Genomic DNA, 17,681 nt, shown 5'->3' on the forward strand with positions numbered 1-17,681 from the left:
GATGCAGCTTTAAGTCATTCCCTTGCGTCTTGTCACTGGACACCTGACACAGGCTGGATCAGCACCTCCCTTTCCACCCCCTCACAAAGAAGTTGTAGACAGAAGGTACCCTCTTCCCAAAGATTACACATAGTACCCTCAGCTGCTCCTCAGAAGTGATTCTCTCTAGTGCCAGTTCCTCTTACTAGTAGGAACAAAAACCAATAACACTAAAGAGCTCGGAACTCTTGCAATTTTCAGGAACTTTCCACTGACACATTTCCCAAAAATCACGTAGGCATCCCAGCAAACTCTGAGTAGGTCAACAAAAAATTTACTGAACAGAAGAAAAAAACAGATATCCCACGTGTGCATTACAAACTCTGCTAATCATGTTAGCCACATAAGTTGTTTATGTCTGTATCCTTTCCATCTCTTTCTGAAAAACATGCTTTTAGTGAATGCTAACCTGGTATGCATTAATTTCTGTGGTTTGTTTATAAAAAGAAACAAGCAGCATATACTTATAAATATTTAAGACCAAATTTATTTTTAAAGAATGAAATATTAAATACGTACTTTTTAAAATAAATGCACAATACACAGTTGTTATCCAAAAGCGTGGATAACTCAAGACAAAAATTAGTATCCTCTTCTCAGGAACAAGAAGTCACTCATCTGATTACAGGTACCATCACATGTCAAGAAAAGTAGTTGCCCTTAGCTCCTGGTAAATTGTGAAGGTCCCTTTTTTCTTTCCAAGAGACTGAGGTAGAATCAAGGACAAACCATTAAATTAAGGAACCATTCCCCCTGTTTTCAATCTAAAATCCAAATTTAATCCAAATTGATCTTGTAATTCATGAAGAACAGAATATTTATTTAGCTGTTTACCATTAATCCCTAGTCATAAAACGCAAACAGGCAGACTACATGTTGAACTGATCACACTCATATTTCCCAACTGCATCTATCAGCATTCCACAGCCAAACACCTGAAGCCATTCAGTTTTATCCTGATAAGATGCTCAGCTCATATTTTAGAGCCACAGTCCAACCTTCTCCTCCTTTACAGGAGTCCTACTGCTAGTGCTTTATCTCCTCTCCACATCCAGCCCCGCTGCTTAGCACATATTCACCACTCCAGCGGCCAACACAGCAACCAAGACTTGTGTCCTTCACATGCCCTACAGCCACTTTGCTCTCCTCACCTGGACTCTGCTCTCCACACCTCTCTTCTGCAATGCCATGTCTCGCTGTTTCTTTGCAAGTTGCCAGCTGCTCCAACAAGAATTGGAGGCATTGGTAGCTAAGAGGAGAGATATAAACTAATCCTTTTGACTACCCTTTCACCCCTGCAGGTTTACAATCCAGTGTTTGCCCTATTTGTTACAAAAGATTTAATTTTTTTAAATATTGAAACTGTTTACTATTCAGAGAGAGATTGTAAAGACCATTTCTTATTCTCAGAAGAAAGAGTCCAGTAACTAAAATAAGAAGATGGGGTAGCTGCTCCTCCCCCTTTCCTATCCACTCCCCAGAGACATTCCAAACTCCCCTCCCACTGTCAGTTCTATTCAAAGGCTGTGTTCTTATTTGAACATGAAAACTCTTCCAACACACGCCATAGCACGTCAATTCCTTCCACAAACCCTCAGAAGTAAATGCTGCTTCTTCCCACACAATAAGGAAAATGCACCTAGCTTACTAAATGCTGACAGATTACAGACCAGGTAGCTATCTGCAAAGGCTCAGTGCTCTATTTTTTAAGTATAAGGAGACTTTTTAACGTTTTCAACTGTTTTACTGCATAGCTGAGGCTACGTTGGAGTTGCAACCAGATAATTTCAGGGCAGTTTGTTTTATCTTGAAGGCTGTCCTCAGTGGTGCCAAACAACAAGGCAAGAGGCAATGGGCAGAAAGTGATGCACAGGGAGTTCCACCTGAACATGAGGAAGAACTGTAGTGTGCAGTGACTGCACACTGGAACAGGCTGCCCAGGGAGGGTAGGGAGTGTCCCTCACTGGAGATGTTCAGGAACCATCTGGACACAATCCTGTGCCATGTGATCTGGGATGACCATGGCTTGAGCAAGGGAGGTTGGACCAGATGCCCACTGTGGTCCCATCCAACCTGACCCATTCCATGAAATGCACAAACTGAATAATAAATGAAGCTTTAATGTTAGTGTTTTATTTACAAGTATAACACTGCAATGAGTATTGATGAAATATGCTTTAATTTTATTCCTGAATTTAAAAAAGAAAGGGCATCCATCTAGATCTTGATGATCACAGCAGTCTCTTGTAAACTTAAAGAAAGCAGTTGGAAATCAATTAGGGCACCTATTTCCAAAGCAAGAAAATCCCAAATGATGCTTTGAATCCCTCCAGTTCCACAGTGGTTAGTATGAACTTTGCCATGAGTTTGCCTCAAAATATTTTGCATAGTGGATCAAAACACTTTCAATATTTCCTATCATTAAATTGCTTTGAACAAGAAGATTTCCTAGACATTAATTCTTAACACTAGTAAGTAGATTTTGAACCTAATCATGTTGAAGTGAAAACAATGGGGGGGAGGGAGAATTAAATCCTGGCATGTAAATACTCAGGAAGCTTTTGTTTTTCTTTAAATATACAACAGAAGCAAAGAAAGATGCTGAATTCTAAAGTGAACCTACTCTAAACTTGCCTCCCTCACAGCAGTGCAGTTGCTGTTCTATTGGTGATAAAATCTTCTCCTGTGAAATGCAATTATTAGTTTAAAACCTATTGAGCTGATGAGATCCCCCAATCCAAGAGCAATAGATTTCTTAACTACAGCTGTGACCAGCTGGCTGCTAAACAGAGAAAGGACTGCTATTGCCATCTCTGTGATGAGGCTCCAGGGGCAGTGCTGTGGTTGCTGGCACCCTTCCTGAGGCTGAGAATCACATCAAACCAAGCAAAACCCTTTGTGACTGGAGACCAGTTTGTTTTTATGGACTAACAGGGAGACTGTAGGCACAAACACATTGACTCCAGCTCTCAAAGACTGTAATTTAAAGTTATCTGTGATTATATGGATCTTCCATACATCCCACCAAATTATGCAACAAACCTATCAATACTTACATTGCTCTTAACTACACTTTAAAATAATCAGTGTAATCTACATAGACTACAAGCACATACGGAAAAAATCAAGCCATTAGAGACTAATCTACACACAGTTCAAGAAGTAATTTAACTACATCAGTTAAATTTAGAAGCTGATTTATTTAATCATTGCACAGGCAACCAAGATTTAAACCTCATCTTCAAGCAGATCCCTGTGCACTAGCTGCATAATTCAGAGGGAAGTTATTATGATGCCAATCACAGAAAAGTTCAGAGAAGAGGCCAATGACTGCATTTATTTGCAGAAATGAACATTTCCCAGTCTCAGACAGTGATAACAAAGAATATTTCTATATGTGATGAGCATGCTAAGGCTCTCACAGTGCAGACATCAGTTTGAATATACAAAGAGAAGAAATTTGCTAACATCAAACGCATTTTGCCAGGCTGCAATTTAATCCAACTCCATGCAGTTAAGTCCAAAATATAAATAAGTGCATACTGAAAAGAGTTTAACCCCAGACAAGCAAGAGCTAAGCCCAAATACTCAACCTCTCCTAACAACAAAATCAGATAGGAAACAAGAAAAGGCTCATCAAAAATGTGTGTACCTGAAGATGGAAAGCTGTGATCACTTCTCTACCATGTTTTAAGTTAGTCTCTCCCAAAACCAGTTCCACCTCATTTTGGCTTTACTGTTTGCAATGCAAGAATTCTGCAAGACTTGCCTTTCTCATAGGTCTTTTTCCACCTTGGGAGACCACTGGGAAAACACTGTCCTGCTACTCCCCCCATCCACTGCTACACAACTGGTGATCCACAGTTTTTGGCTGGTCAAGTAGTCCAAAAACCCTCCACCATTCTCCAGAGACTATTTTTCTCCTGACCAACCTACTTTTCCCATTCAGTCTGCCCCATTCTGAAAAGCTTCTTTCTTCAGGGGGAATATTCTTAACAGTTTGTTTTAAATCAAACATTTAAGTTACTAAATAACTGTATAATTAGCAGCCATGAAGGTGAAAGCATACAGATCACATAACTGAAAAGTCAGAGAGTACAGGCAAAAAAGTCTCGGCACATAAATTTGGTTTAACCCTGACTGAAAATATCCAAGCTGCTTTCGCAACAGAAGTATTTGTAAACACTGGAGTATTATCCACACAGCAATCACAAATTTAATTTTAACATCTTTTTTCAAAACATGTAACTGAATATGAATACACTGTATTTTTATCTGCCAAAAGAAGTGTAAAGATCTATTTCTTAGAATTGCGTGTATATGATGACAAAAGAATTCCTCTGGTAGTCTACTGAACTGACAGCTGGGGCTAGTAAGCATCAGAGGCTGTTTTCAAGCCCTGCATCTGGTATTTCACTCCTCACTGCATGCTCTCTAACTTTCTTTGTGGAAGATACTTTTGTACTGTAGTGTTGTAGGTTTAATATAATATTTAATATATTTAATTTATAATATTTTTATCAACCTGACAACTTTTGGGGGCATTTACATTGGCAAAACACAGTAGGAAATCCAGAGAAGCAAGACAAGGCACAACTATAATCCAAGTGACAAAATGAGTGACAATTTCAAATTCAAATGCCTTACTACACATACATCCAGGTGAATTAAGCTGTTGAAATTTTTTATTGACTTGAAAGTGAAATTCTTTGAATGGAAATTTAAAAAGAAAATATATTACATTTCTGTAGAAATCAATCATTTTAAATACAAGTTTCTCATTTTATTGATCAGGTAGTTTCCAAATTGTATGTCCAATCCAAATGTTTGTGATACATGAATGATCAATGTTCGACCAAAAATCAGAATTTGTTCACTAGAATAAGGTTTTAATATTTTTTAAAAAAACTTAAAGGTTGATATTTCCAAGTATGTTCAGCATTGTTCTTAGACACCCATCAGTTACATTAAATTCCAGACTAGTTAAAAACTTGACACTTCAATTAAACTCTACATGAAAGTTGGGCTTAAACTGCACAAAGAAACACAAAATACTTTATAAAACTACACTAAGAATGAACAGCAAACAGCTCAAAATAATTTTTGAAGCTTTATTAATAAATATAACCGAGGTAAAATATTCCAAAACCAAGGTTCTTATTCCTGTAGTAACTAATTTCTATAGCTCCCCATAAATAAAAGCAATGATGTTTCCATGCACATGAAAAGCAACTGAAATATAACAGTGCTGTAACATTCACTGCTTCATTAAATAATAAGCAATATGCTAATCTAATAATCTAGTAGTGAATGGACAAAATTTTCAATATGTATATTTAGTTTACCCTTTTTTTTTCTTACAGACTACTTACTTTCCTTGACACACTTCCTCCACTTTTGACATTTACAGCAAGACATCTTTTTTCCAAATGATTTCAGTATATAACCACTGATTTACCTTTCCATTTAAAGGGCAATGCAAGAGGGGTAAAGCAGCAAAGAGTGGGTTTTCTTTCACCCTTCTCCTTCAGAAGCTGTTACCATAACCTTCCCACTCCTGTGTGCACCATATTGCTTCCTTATTCCTTCATTCCTCAAAACAGTTTCCTACTTGAAATTGTGAATGCACACATTTTCCAGAATTCTTCTTTTTCCTAACTTAAAGTACAATCTCTTTCAGAACATGCATGCTGAAAAGCATCTCGAGTATCATCAAGCATATTCTCAGAACACAGAAATGAAGCATAAGTGAATTTCAGCTGAGGGGGAAAGTGTGGCAAAGGATCATAGTCAGGGTTATAGACAGAGTCTATAGGACACACTTCTAGGACACAGGAGAATAGTATCCTGAACAGTCTCCTAAATCACTGCTGCATACTTTACTGTTTCTCAGAGACCTTGAAGCAAAGCTGGCCGTGGTTTCTGCCAAAGGCAGCACTGTGGTGTGCAATGCTGGAAGAAAACAGCCTCTCCTACAGGTAGCTAATACTACTTTTAACCTCATCCTCTCAGAAGGAAGAACAACACATCTGCTCTTCAGCTTCTTCCCCTGCTCAAAAACTTTCTCTCTCCCACTGCAAATGCCAACAGGCTGCAGCTCCCTGTCAATACACACATGCATACATTTATCAGCTTTACTTATCGTAACAAAACTGTCTGCACCTTGCCAGCAGTCCTCCTTAGCACCCCCAGGTGTGTCCCACCTCTTATGTCACACATGAGGGAAGTGCTACTCTTCCAGCAATGCCAACAGATAATCCTTATCTAAAGTTTCCTGGTGTTGAGTGTGGCAGTGAGAGAGACTGGAGGCAGGGAAATATTTCCCCACACAGCTAGTTTAATATCAATAAATACAAATCTTTTATTATCCATTGCACTTTGATGCCAACAAACATTCAACTTCGGCAGATTTAGTTTAAATCTCTTAGACAATACATCAACAAAGTACAGATTATACAGGGTAAAAGTAATTAACAGATGCAAATTTATAAATCCAGTAGCTCATGAACAACCGTGAATAAAGTAAATTTATTTCGGTTTCTACACAATAAGATTAGTATTTAAATGCCAACAGTCTCCTGGGTGAGCAAGGCTTTTGACATTTGTTGCAAGGTCTAATACAGCACATCTTCAGTATCACAAAAATATAAACCTCCTTCCCAAGGCTAACTGAAAACCTTCTGGAAAAGTTTCTAAAATTCATCACTGGTGTTCAGTTTGAGGGACTTATCACAGTCGTCCAAGCTATTTGTAATAGACTCACGCAAATGCAAAGTAAGTGACAAGGAATTTCAACAAGAGCTCTCTTGAACAACTTACCATTTAAAAAGGAGCGTGGAATATCCGTACTGTTTATGCCTTTGAGAAGACAGCTGTTCTCTAACTTCCTGGGACACTCAGGTGGCTTTTTCTGCAAACAAAGACAAAGCTAACTTAGTCTTTCAGTAACAGAATAATTAAAAATATGCATTAAAAGTGGGGCTTAGTTCAGTAATCAGCTAAAAAAAAACCTTAGTAAAATATGCATGAGTAGAATCCAGACAGTTTTAACCATTTTGTGCTAAATATTTAATGATACAGCTTAATTTTTGTCAAGGTAACAAAATAGCTTGTGTTATTTTATAATCAATTTTTAAATAGAAATATCAGCAGAGAAAGTAACATTTACTCACTTGAAGACTGCGGGGATGGAAAAATGATGTAACACCCTACAGTAATGCACAATAAAACAGCAGTCTTAAATCCCTCTGAGACCCTTCACAGGAAATTAAGTATTACTGAACAGAAACCCACTAAAACAGACTAAAAAAAGGCAATGAGAATCTCCTGCAAAAATTAAGTAATGAGATGTTTTCATGAAAATATTACAGTTCCTAGCATCAAGAGAACGCTGTGACTTATAGATTAGCATTTAGTCATACACGAAATTTTTATAAATGAAGGGGTTTTGCAGTTAAGATATAAATGCCCTCTCTGCAAGAACTATATAAAAACGATCTCTAAAACAGATCACTTGCTTAGAGGAGGCTGATACTATTTACCAGAATTTTACCAGAATGCCTCTATGCGTTTTTTTGCCTAAATATTTTAGACAATTAAAATTTACAAGAGGAAAAAAACTTCTTTATCTCAAGGACACAATTATAAACCGTGATGTGTAAGAAAGAAAAAGCATCTAGAAGAGCAAAACACTGTTAAAGTCACCACACAGATTTCTCAAAGGCAAGAAAGACAGAAGTGTCATCCTTGCTCACTGTCACCACCTGCCTTGCTCACATTCCTTCATTCTCCCTCCAAATACCACAGCTTTAAGGTGCCCAGATCTTGATTGCACAAACCACTGGTGCAGTAACCACCTATTCCAAATAAAATATTGTCCTCTAGTTAACTTGCTCACAAAACCTACCAGTTGGTCAAGGTCTTGGTCCTCACTTAAGTGTTTATATGCTTAGAGAAAAATTAAAGAGACACATTCCAAAGGCTCCCATACATACAATTCATTCATGTTCTCATTGCCAGGACAGATGTACAATATGGGGAAAGCTATTTGCCTAAGTTAACATAAGATGGATGTGGACCTGCTGTAGGGATTCCAGGAGGGCCACAATGATTATCACAGGGGCCAGAGCACCTTGCCCTATGAAGACAGGATCCTGGACAAGAGGAGGCTCCAGGGAGATCTTACAGCAACTTCCAGTACCAAGAGGAGACCAACAAGAGAGCTAGAGATGGACTTTTCACAAGGACTTGGAATGAACAGACAAGAGGGAACGGCTTTAAACTGAAAGAGGGTATGTTTAGGCTATATATTGGAAAGAAGTTCTTCACTGTGAGGGTAGTGAGACTGGAATGGGTTGCCCAGAGAAATTATGGAAGTGTTCAAGGGCATCTTGGATAGGGCTTTGAGCAGCCTGGCCTGGTGGAAAGTGCTCTGCCCATGGCAATGGCATTGGAACTAGATATTCATTATGATTCCCTTCAACCCAAGCCCTTCTGTGATCCTGTAAGTGACTTCAACCAGCAGTGATTTAAGTATGCCTGTGGCTCAGGAAACAGTAAATGTGCTTTAGAGCAAACAGCACTACATTAACAACACTATGGAACAGACATCATAGAGCACTTGTGGTACAAGGTGACTGGAACTTTATACAGATCTTAAACCCTCCAGTACTACCAAGGTGTCTGAGAATGTGTTTACACATTCCAATATGCTCAGCAGCAAAGGCACTTTGGGAAGTTCTCAGTTCCCCACATGAGCGACACGTTTTTGTCCACACGCTGCAGTTTACTTCCATCATTTACATTTACACACTGTCTGCAGTGCTGCACTACATAACTAGGATCCCTGAATCCATTTTGTGATGAAAGAACTCCTCACTCAGATCAACAATACAGAACCTATAAAGGGATGGAAAGAAAGCTGAGAACTACCATGCCGTGAAGACAAATCTCAGCTTTCACAGTGAAATCAAATCAACTATCTTGACCTGTATTTCAGTATAAATCCTTATCTGGCCAAATAAAAACTTGAAGATGTGGTCAATGTCAAGCAGTTTTAGATTTTTTTTTTTTTTGCAATCAGATTTTTTATATTTTTAAGTAGAATATTGAAAAAGGCCCAGGATAAGCCAGAGACAAAGTGTTAGACTCTCTCTGAGTTCCATGCTTAAGATACACAGCTATGATAAAAACACAAGATACAGGAAGGACAATATGGTTTGGTACACCACTAACAGTCCAGCAACACCTATCTACTGCCCAACTCTGAAAACACACACATTCCCTTTTGAATGGATTCTTTCTTTCCCATCAAATCCCCAAGAGGGAAAAAAACAAAAGCATTATAAAAAGATTCTTACTCATTATCAAGAAGATCACTGACTCCTCTGCCAAGTGCCCCATTTGACACATTCATTGACTAAATTACAGAAAGTACTAAACAGTTTCAACAGGATAAGAATTTAGACATGCAGAATGTGTAACACTGACTTCTGGTAAGAAATTTACATCCAGCTGAATTTTGTTTAAAACCAATGTTTTAAAGCTTTCTAAACAAAACTCCGAGAAATGAGAATATTATAGGCAAGCAATTTGAAGAACAAGCTATATGGCACACAGAGGATTACTTCAGAAATCCACAGGAAAAAAACATAAAGGATTTAATGCAAGACATAACTTTTACACAGATTGAGGATTAAAAGTATCCAAATGGGAGGTCATCATGAAAATGGTGAAAAAAGGATTTCATTTTGAAGTCTGCTTTCTGGGGTAGGGGGAGGGTTTTTAAAATATATTTCCATATATGTAGACCCAAAGGTTACCACTATAGTTTGAATTCAAGTAACTGCACTACCAATGCATAGAGACAAAAAAGGAAGTGGTTTAAAACTTCAGTACTGAGTTGCCTTGTTAAATTTGTTCATGTATTTAATCTTAAAGTATGAAATTCAATCTTAGAAACTACTGTAACTCTGCAACACACATTTGGAAAACCCAGACAGGTTCTGAAGCCTTCAAAGAGTAGAACCACACATCAATCAGTGGTTAGGTCCCCCTTGATCTTATGTTCTTCTACAGTGGGATGGGGGCTTTTCTGTAAAAGAGCCATACAATCAGTTACTTAAAACTGAGGGGCCTCTTAGGAGCACATCTTAAGCAGCTTTTCTAAGAATGATCAAGACAACTCAAAAGTTTCTTATTTTAAACTAGACTATCTTTAAATCTCTAAACTAGATTGCTCCATATCCCAGTCTTAAGTTCGAGCACAGAACAGGAGCAGCATCAAGACATGGCAACTCATGTTTTCCAGGTGGTCTTTAATTAAAGATTCACTCGCTGTTGTCTAATCCATGAGCCTCTGCAGCATCCAGAAATGCAAAATTACTTGGGATAAACACTGTACTTGGAGTGCAGAGAGCAACCTGCCTTTGACAAGCCCTCAAGGGATACTTGCCCACTCTGCATCTTCTTGAGAACCACTCTGACAGTCAGACTTAGTCACCACACCCAGTGTGCCCTTTGCCACCAATTCTGCCCAAGGAAAACAAGTTCAAGTTCTGGAAATTTTTCTTCAGAGCACAGGCAGATAAAATAAAAAAATCCAACCTGTGTGGAGTACTGGGTGTCTCTTTTATTCCATTTCACTCACTGGATTATGGTACAAATATTCACTACTTGACTGAGTATAGCAGTCCTTCAGTACTGGACAGAGGAAACCCATCTAACAGCAGGCTTGCAAAATCCTAAACATCCTGTGGAATTTATGTGAGGTTAAACACTTGATCTTCAGAGATTTTGCAATCCACAAAAGCCAGCCAGTAACAGCAGTGACTTGTCAGACATTCTTTGCTGGTAGGAAGCAGGACCATCCCTACATCTCTCACCTCTCTGGTGTCTCAACAAGAGGCCTGCCCAGGACTACACTCTCTTCTTATGGTCAGCACTGACTCTCCACTGCAAATGAAGCCAAACAAAGATTATACCACAAATTACTGGTAGCAACCACAAGAGACAGGAAGCAGCTCTCTTGTCTTTGATCCAAAAAAGAGAGGGTTCTTCCACCACCAGGAAAGACAAAAGGTCAATACCTCTGAAAAGGAGCAGATTTCAGATGGGATATCAATATCAAAATGTTTTCAAACATTCAAAAAGGTTTGCTGGCAGAATTCACCATCCCTAAATTCTTCACAGATAACAACCCTAATATCACAGTACAAGTCTTCTGCACTATCAGCCTGCTCTTTCCCCCAGTACAGCCCTGCACTCTTCTCCAGAAGGTCAGAGTACACATCTCTACAGAATAGCAAAGAGCTCCCTCCTAGCCTGTAGAGATGTCTCCCTAATGCTTCACAAAAGGAATTCAGATGCCTTTACTCAAGTGGATGCCCATTCTCACGTAATAACATTAAAAACGGGTCATCCTCAGCAGACAGCATCTCTAATTTCAGTTGTTACCCACCCAGCACTACATAGCACCATTTTTCAATTACTATTATTTAAGAATATGTTTCTTGAAATAGAAAATTCCCTTAAATTGTGCTTTCTGGAGCATTCAACCTCACTTCTTGTTAGCAGGCACTGCTAAAAAGCATGAACATCTAAGACAGGTGCTTTATGTAAGTACACCAGACAGAAAATCTGTGGGTTCATTAAGGGGATTAGTCCAAGGCTAGGGGATGTGACTTTCAAGTTAAATGCTTCATTAAAGTACCTGCATTTGGTGACAAAAATCAATCAAAAAATATTGTCAGGTTATGAACATCCAACATTCAAATCAAATCAGAGATTTCACCTTGTGGTGAACAAGACTTAATATTTTCTTCACTCATACATCTCCAGAAATAGCAGAGGCTCATGCAGGTTGTACTCTACAGTTTCACAGTGTTAGAGAGAAGTGGCAGAGTAAGGGAAGCATGAATCAGCACAGGCCACAGAACCCTGCTGAAAAGCATTTGCCAAAAGTACCATATACACACACAAACCACAAATGAGACACCAAGATTGAGAAATGAAATCTAGTAGGTTTCAGAATGTCCAGGAACAGAAGAAAAATTAAACAGAACTGATGTGGCTTTTAAAAAGCAGAAATAACACCGCACCAATAAAGAAGTGCAACAGGGAAGGAGGCAGCACCAAGGTCCTACTAAACAACTCAGCACTGCTGTAGCTGACAGCCAACTTCAATTCCATGGAATCACAATTATGCAGATGGTCACAGCCTGGATCAAGCAAGCAGCTGCTTCTCTAGCACACCCCATTCAGGGCCAAAACATATTTTTACATCTGGATCTAGCTGAAAGCAGGAACTCGCATCACTCCATGGCTAATTTCCCCACAGCATGGTGGTGAAAGAGAAATGAAAAAACATAAGAGCACTCAGATTTAATGTTTGGATAATAGAAGGCACATCCTTCACCTTAGCAGACAGAATAATGCTTTGTGATCTAGAATGGGTAGATATATGGAAAAAATTCACCTTCCCTGTTATTATGTCCTCCTAAAAGGCCACATCCTTTGTTAAAAAACCACAACTGAGATACGAAGCTTGCTTACATTGGGAACTGCTTTATGATCCCTTAAAATGGCTTTTTAAAGTATATAAATAGCAAGGGGTCTAAAATAAAACATTGGACTTGTGGGAGATGATTAAGTGACTGCTGGGGGTGAATTAAAAACAATGTCGTTCAGTGGTTTTTTCCATTACAGAATTACAGAATGGTTTAGGTTGGAAGTAACTTTAATGATCATCTTGTTCCAAACCCCCTGCCATAGGCAGAGACACCATCCACTATCCCAGGCTGCTCAGAGCCACTTGGCTTTGAACATTTCCAGGGATAGGGAATCCACAACACCTCTAGGCAACTTGTTCTGGAGCCTCACCACCCTCAGAGTGAAGAACTTCTTCCTATCCACCCTCTTTCAAAACAGAGACATTGCCTCTTGTCCTGTCGCAAAAGGCCTTCTCTTCCCCAGGCTGAACAGCCCCAGCTCTCTGAGCCTGTGTTCACAGGAGACGTGGTACAGCCCTCTGATTATTTTCACAGCCTTCCTCTGGACTTGCTCCAACATGTCCACATCCTTCTTAGGCTGGGGGCTCAGAGCTGGATGCAGCCCTGCAGGTGGGATCTCACAAGAGCAACGCAGAAGTTGAAAATCACCTCCTCCAAGCTGCAGGTCAGGTGGCTGCAATCGCAATACTGATGGACCTGGGGCTGCCCACTCCCAAGGTGGAAGACCCTGAGTGTGGGAACAGCAAGCTTCCATTTATGGACAATGAAATTCTAAGGGATCAGCTGAATATTTCCAATTCCATGGGGAACAATGGGAGTCATACCAGAGTTCTGAAGGAGCCAGTGGATGCTTCAGCAGCACCCCTGTCCATCATCTACCAAAAGTCTTCAGAGTCAAGAGAGGTCCCTGCTGATCCAGATCTAGTTTTACTGCACTTTACAAGGAGGGTATGAAGGAAGATCCAAGAAACTACAGCCCTATTAAAGTAGTCTCAGCTCTTGGAAAAATCATAGAAGAAATTATTATACTGGGTAATACTGAAAGGAATTTAAAGAATAATGCAATTATCAGGCATAGTAAATATGGGTTCACAAAAGGAAAGTCATAACTAATAAGCTAATTTGGTAACCTTTTCTGATAAAGTCACAGATCTAAAGAAGGCAAGGCAGTAAATGCCTTTTTCTGGATTTTTTAGGAAAGCTTTTGATACTGTCATAGCATCCTTCTGGACAAGTTGTCTAGCTGCAGGACAAGTGGGTTCATGGTGTGCTGGGTGAAGGACTGGCTGAAGGGCAGAGCTCAAAGGGTTGTAAAGTGAAGGGGGCACAGCTGGTGACCGGTCCCCAGCTGTGCTCCTCAGGGGTCAGTTCCAGGGCCACTCCTGTTCCTGTACTTCCCAACAATCTGGATGCAGGAGGGCAGTGCACCTTTACTGAGCTTCCTGGTGATACCAAACTGGGAGGTGCTTTTGGATTCCCTGAGGAACAGAGAGCTTTGTGTAGGGGGATCTACATAGATTGGAACACTGGGCTATGATCATTTATAGCATTAAATTCAACGAGTCCAAAGCTTCATAAATTGTGCACCTGGGACAAAGTAATGCCAGACACAAATATAAACTAGGAGAGGGATCTGGAGTACATGGTGGGCAGAAGCTCAGTCTGAGTCAGCAGTGAGCCCTGGCAGACAAGAGGGCAAACCCCATCCCAGGATGCATCAAACAGCATCACCAGCCAGGCAAAAGAGGAGATTGTCCTGCTGCATTCAGTGTTGATGTGGCCTCACCTCAAGGACTGGCTACTGTTCTCAGGTGCACAATTTATGAAGGCTGTGAAGGTGCTTGAATGTGTCCAGAGAGGCTCAACAAAGCTGGAGAAGGGCCTGTGAGGAAAAGTCTGTAACGAGTGGCTGAGGACTTGGGGTTTGTCTAGTTTGGACAAGCAGAGGCTGAGGGGTGACCTTACTGCTCTCCACAGCTCCCCAAGGAAGGGATGTGAAAAGAGAAGGATTGAGCTCTGCTCCTTGGGCCCCAGTGACAGGTACGTGGGAATGGTTCAAAGCTGCTCCAGGCGAGGTTCAGGCTGGACAGCAGGAAGTGTTTTGTCACCAAGGGAGGGGTCACACACTCAAACAGGCTTTCCAGAGAGGAGCTCGATGCCTCAACTCCTGACAGTGTTTAAGAGGCATTTGAACAACATCCCTAAGGACATGCTTTAACTTTGAAGCATGAAGCAGTCGGGCAGCTGGACTGGACAAATGCTTCCAACTGAAATTCTCTGTTCTTATAAACATCTCTCTCATTGCACATACTCATGTGTGCATGTAGCCAATGCTGCAGTTATTTCATTTATAAAGCCTTATGTACCTACAGATCTCTCTACATACATAAAACCAGTATGTTTTATCACTATGAAGATATCTGTGAAATGTGTGGCGTTTTCCCCCAATTTTAAAGTCTCAAAAACCATATAAATTATTTTCAAACAGACAGAGGTATCATACAGATTAATCATTAAAGAGCCACCATTTAGAAAATTAAAGCTCAGTGCAATTCAACAGTTAATGACTCCTTACAGCTGACCTATGGGGTTCAATCAAGGACATTATTATGTAAAGAAATAAGGTGGGCGAGAAGGGAGGGACAGAAATGAAAGCTTTTTAACAGGTGAAACTTATGTATTGAATTATTCCTTATTTCATCCCAGCTGGAAAGCTGTTCTTGAAAGAGACTGGCATACTTTAGCATTAGTTACATGGTTCAGGTCTTTCCCAGTTTCTCTAGGGGTTTTTTTCCCTCCCCCCTCCTGTTTTTAAAGGGCCAGATGCAACAGAGTTTTGTTTGTTTCTTCTCGGTCTTTTTTGTTATAAACATTTTTATTTATAAGCCAGTTAAACTAAAGCAGTTTTGCATGGATCTGTGACCTCAAATCTCACTCAATGTTGAGGAGCTTAGCAGTTTAGGAAGATCAAACAAATCACCAAAAATCCAGAAGTATGTGAAATAAAGTCCACTTTTTCTTTTGAAAAGAAGGCTGAAGTGGCTTAAAGCAATCATGCCTCCTGTTACCGTGGGATTTTTATGGTTTTAATTAAGACCTCTTTTCATAAAAAGGAATTTAAAATATTTTTTTAATATAGGTAATGAAAAATATCAACTTCATTATCCTAATCACATAACCCATCCAGGTCATCTATTGCCTTACCATCAGATTCAACACAACACAGTTGATAATAACTACAGAGACTAATTTTACCTGTTTCCACTAAATATTCCCATAAATTCAATCCTTCAGATTACTTCACTATGACATTTGCAGCCATGTTTAGTACTTTCTACTAGGGAGGAGGAAGAAGAGGCAGTCAGCTGCCACAAATGCAGCATCTCACAAAGTAATTTCCATTAAGAGATTTAGAAACAATGACTAAGATATGATGTGACCACAAAGAAAACCTAAATTACTTAATACATACAATATATACATCTCAGACATCTCCATAATAATGTGATTGCAGGTAAACTATCCTATTCTGGATTGGTTTCTTGTCTGCATCCCTTCCTCAGTCTTCCAACAACTAGAAAATACCCATTTCAATTTTGCCTTCCTCTATTTACATTTTGAAAACTATAAATAATTTAGATTTCCAATAATTAAATACAGATTCACATCATGTCAGATGCAAAATATCTTGACTTTTGGGAAAAAAAATAAACATTTAATGTGGCAAGTGGTTGCTGAAAGACATGGGCTGCCAGTAAGCATGCAAGAATTTTTTTTCATTTGAAGAGCAGCTACTCTGTTTAACCCTGTGTAGGCAGGAGTGGAGGCAGAGGATGTCACAGGAAAGAAGGGATGCCATGTCCCAAGGCAATGCCATGCCTGCCCAGGCAGCAGTTGACAGCTCCAGAGCAATGTGCAGCTTACATCTGGAAATGGAAGCAATGGCATTCTGGGTATTACTGACCACTTCATACTGGGATAGGAAGAGACAAAAGACACAGGAAACCCAGTACAGCTTCAAATCCACTTCTTCCCATCTCCATATAAAATGCAGAAACCACACAGTGCTTTGAAGAGTAACAACTGCACTTCCCAGAGGGCAGGACCACAGCTGCACAGCTGTGACACATGGTTTCCTCTTTCTCTCTTTATTTAACAGCTGCTTGGTGCTGGCCAGAGAGCAGTAGAGGAATAAAACAGAGCCAACCAGGGAGGCTTAGTTAAAACTACTGATAAGCCATGCACGAAGCTTTGTTCAAAGAGCACCAGCACATGCACTGCAGATGGGTGCAAGGCTGCAAGCAAAGCCACAGCAGATGCAGAACCTGATGCCTTTCCTCTCCTACCACACCTGACCTCAGTTTGAAATGCTCATGTAGCTCTTCAGACATTACCTCTATGACCAACAAGTGCCCAGGAGGTGTAAGCACCACAGTCATTTGAGCAGACCATTCATGTTGTTACAGGTTATAAAACCTCTGGCAAATTCTGCACCAAGCACAATGAACTAAAACGGATCATCAAGACAGGGAACCTTGTTTGTTTGGAGGTTTTTGTTGATGTTTGGGGTTTGTTGTTTGTTTTTTTTTTTTTTTTCCAAAGCCTACTTTATGAAGTACCACTTAAAACTATCATCTGATCCCAAATAATACAGTGTTTCCTTCTACACAGTGCAGATGAATACTGACTTTGTTATTTTAGAAAACCATGCTGCAGATTATCATAGGAATCACCCTTTTTTTTCAAGAGGTAAGTGCCCCCAACACTTTCAAGATCTAATGTTTTCACGACTACCTCATTTTCAAGTACAACAACAGTATAGAGGTATTTTGCCCTTGAGAAAGGCATTTATTTAGGAGTAGCCTATTACCAAGTTAACATGTAAATAAGTCTGTTCTGCAACAAAACTACTTCTTATGGGCCAGCTGTTCCACAGGTCATGTTCTCTTACATGCAGAATCACCAAAAGCTATTTCAAGCCTACAAAAAAAAACCATGCTGCTTAAGGTTCCCACTTTGGCCAAGTTTGTTCTTCTTACAGCACCCAATAAGAATCTGATTTAAATCATCAAGTCCTGTGTGCTTTGAACAAGAAAAGAGGATGAACACTTCATTATACACCTGCAGAAATGA

At 39.7% G+C, this 17,681-nt stretch overlaps 1 protein-coding gene across 2 annotated transcripts in view; it reads right to left on the reverse strand.

Annotated features, from left to right (window-relative positions):
• Window positions 1–17,681, reverse strand: part of WASF3 (WASP family member 3) — a 65,459-nt gene that overhangs the window by 39,764 nt on the left and 8,014 nt on the right. For both annotated transcript variants that reach the window (XM_064716989.1, XM_064716973.1), the window contains exon 2: window positions 6,859–6,949. The gene's annotated coding sequence lies outside the window, so the exon portion shown is untranslated. The remainder of the gene's footprint in view (window positions 1–6,858; window positions 6,950–17,681) is intronic.

Source organism: Zonotrichia leucophrys, chromosome 1 (genome assembly GCF_028769735.1).
Source record: "Zonotrichia leucophrys gambelii isolate GWCS_2022_RI chromosome 1, RI_Zleu_2.0, whole genome shotgun sequence".
NCBI classification, from domain to species: Eukaryota; Metazoa; Chordata; class Aves; order Passeriformes; family Passerellidae; genus Zonotrichia; species Zonotrichia leucophrys.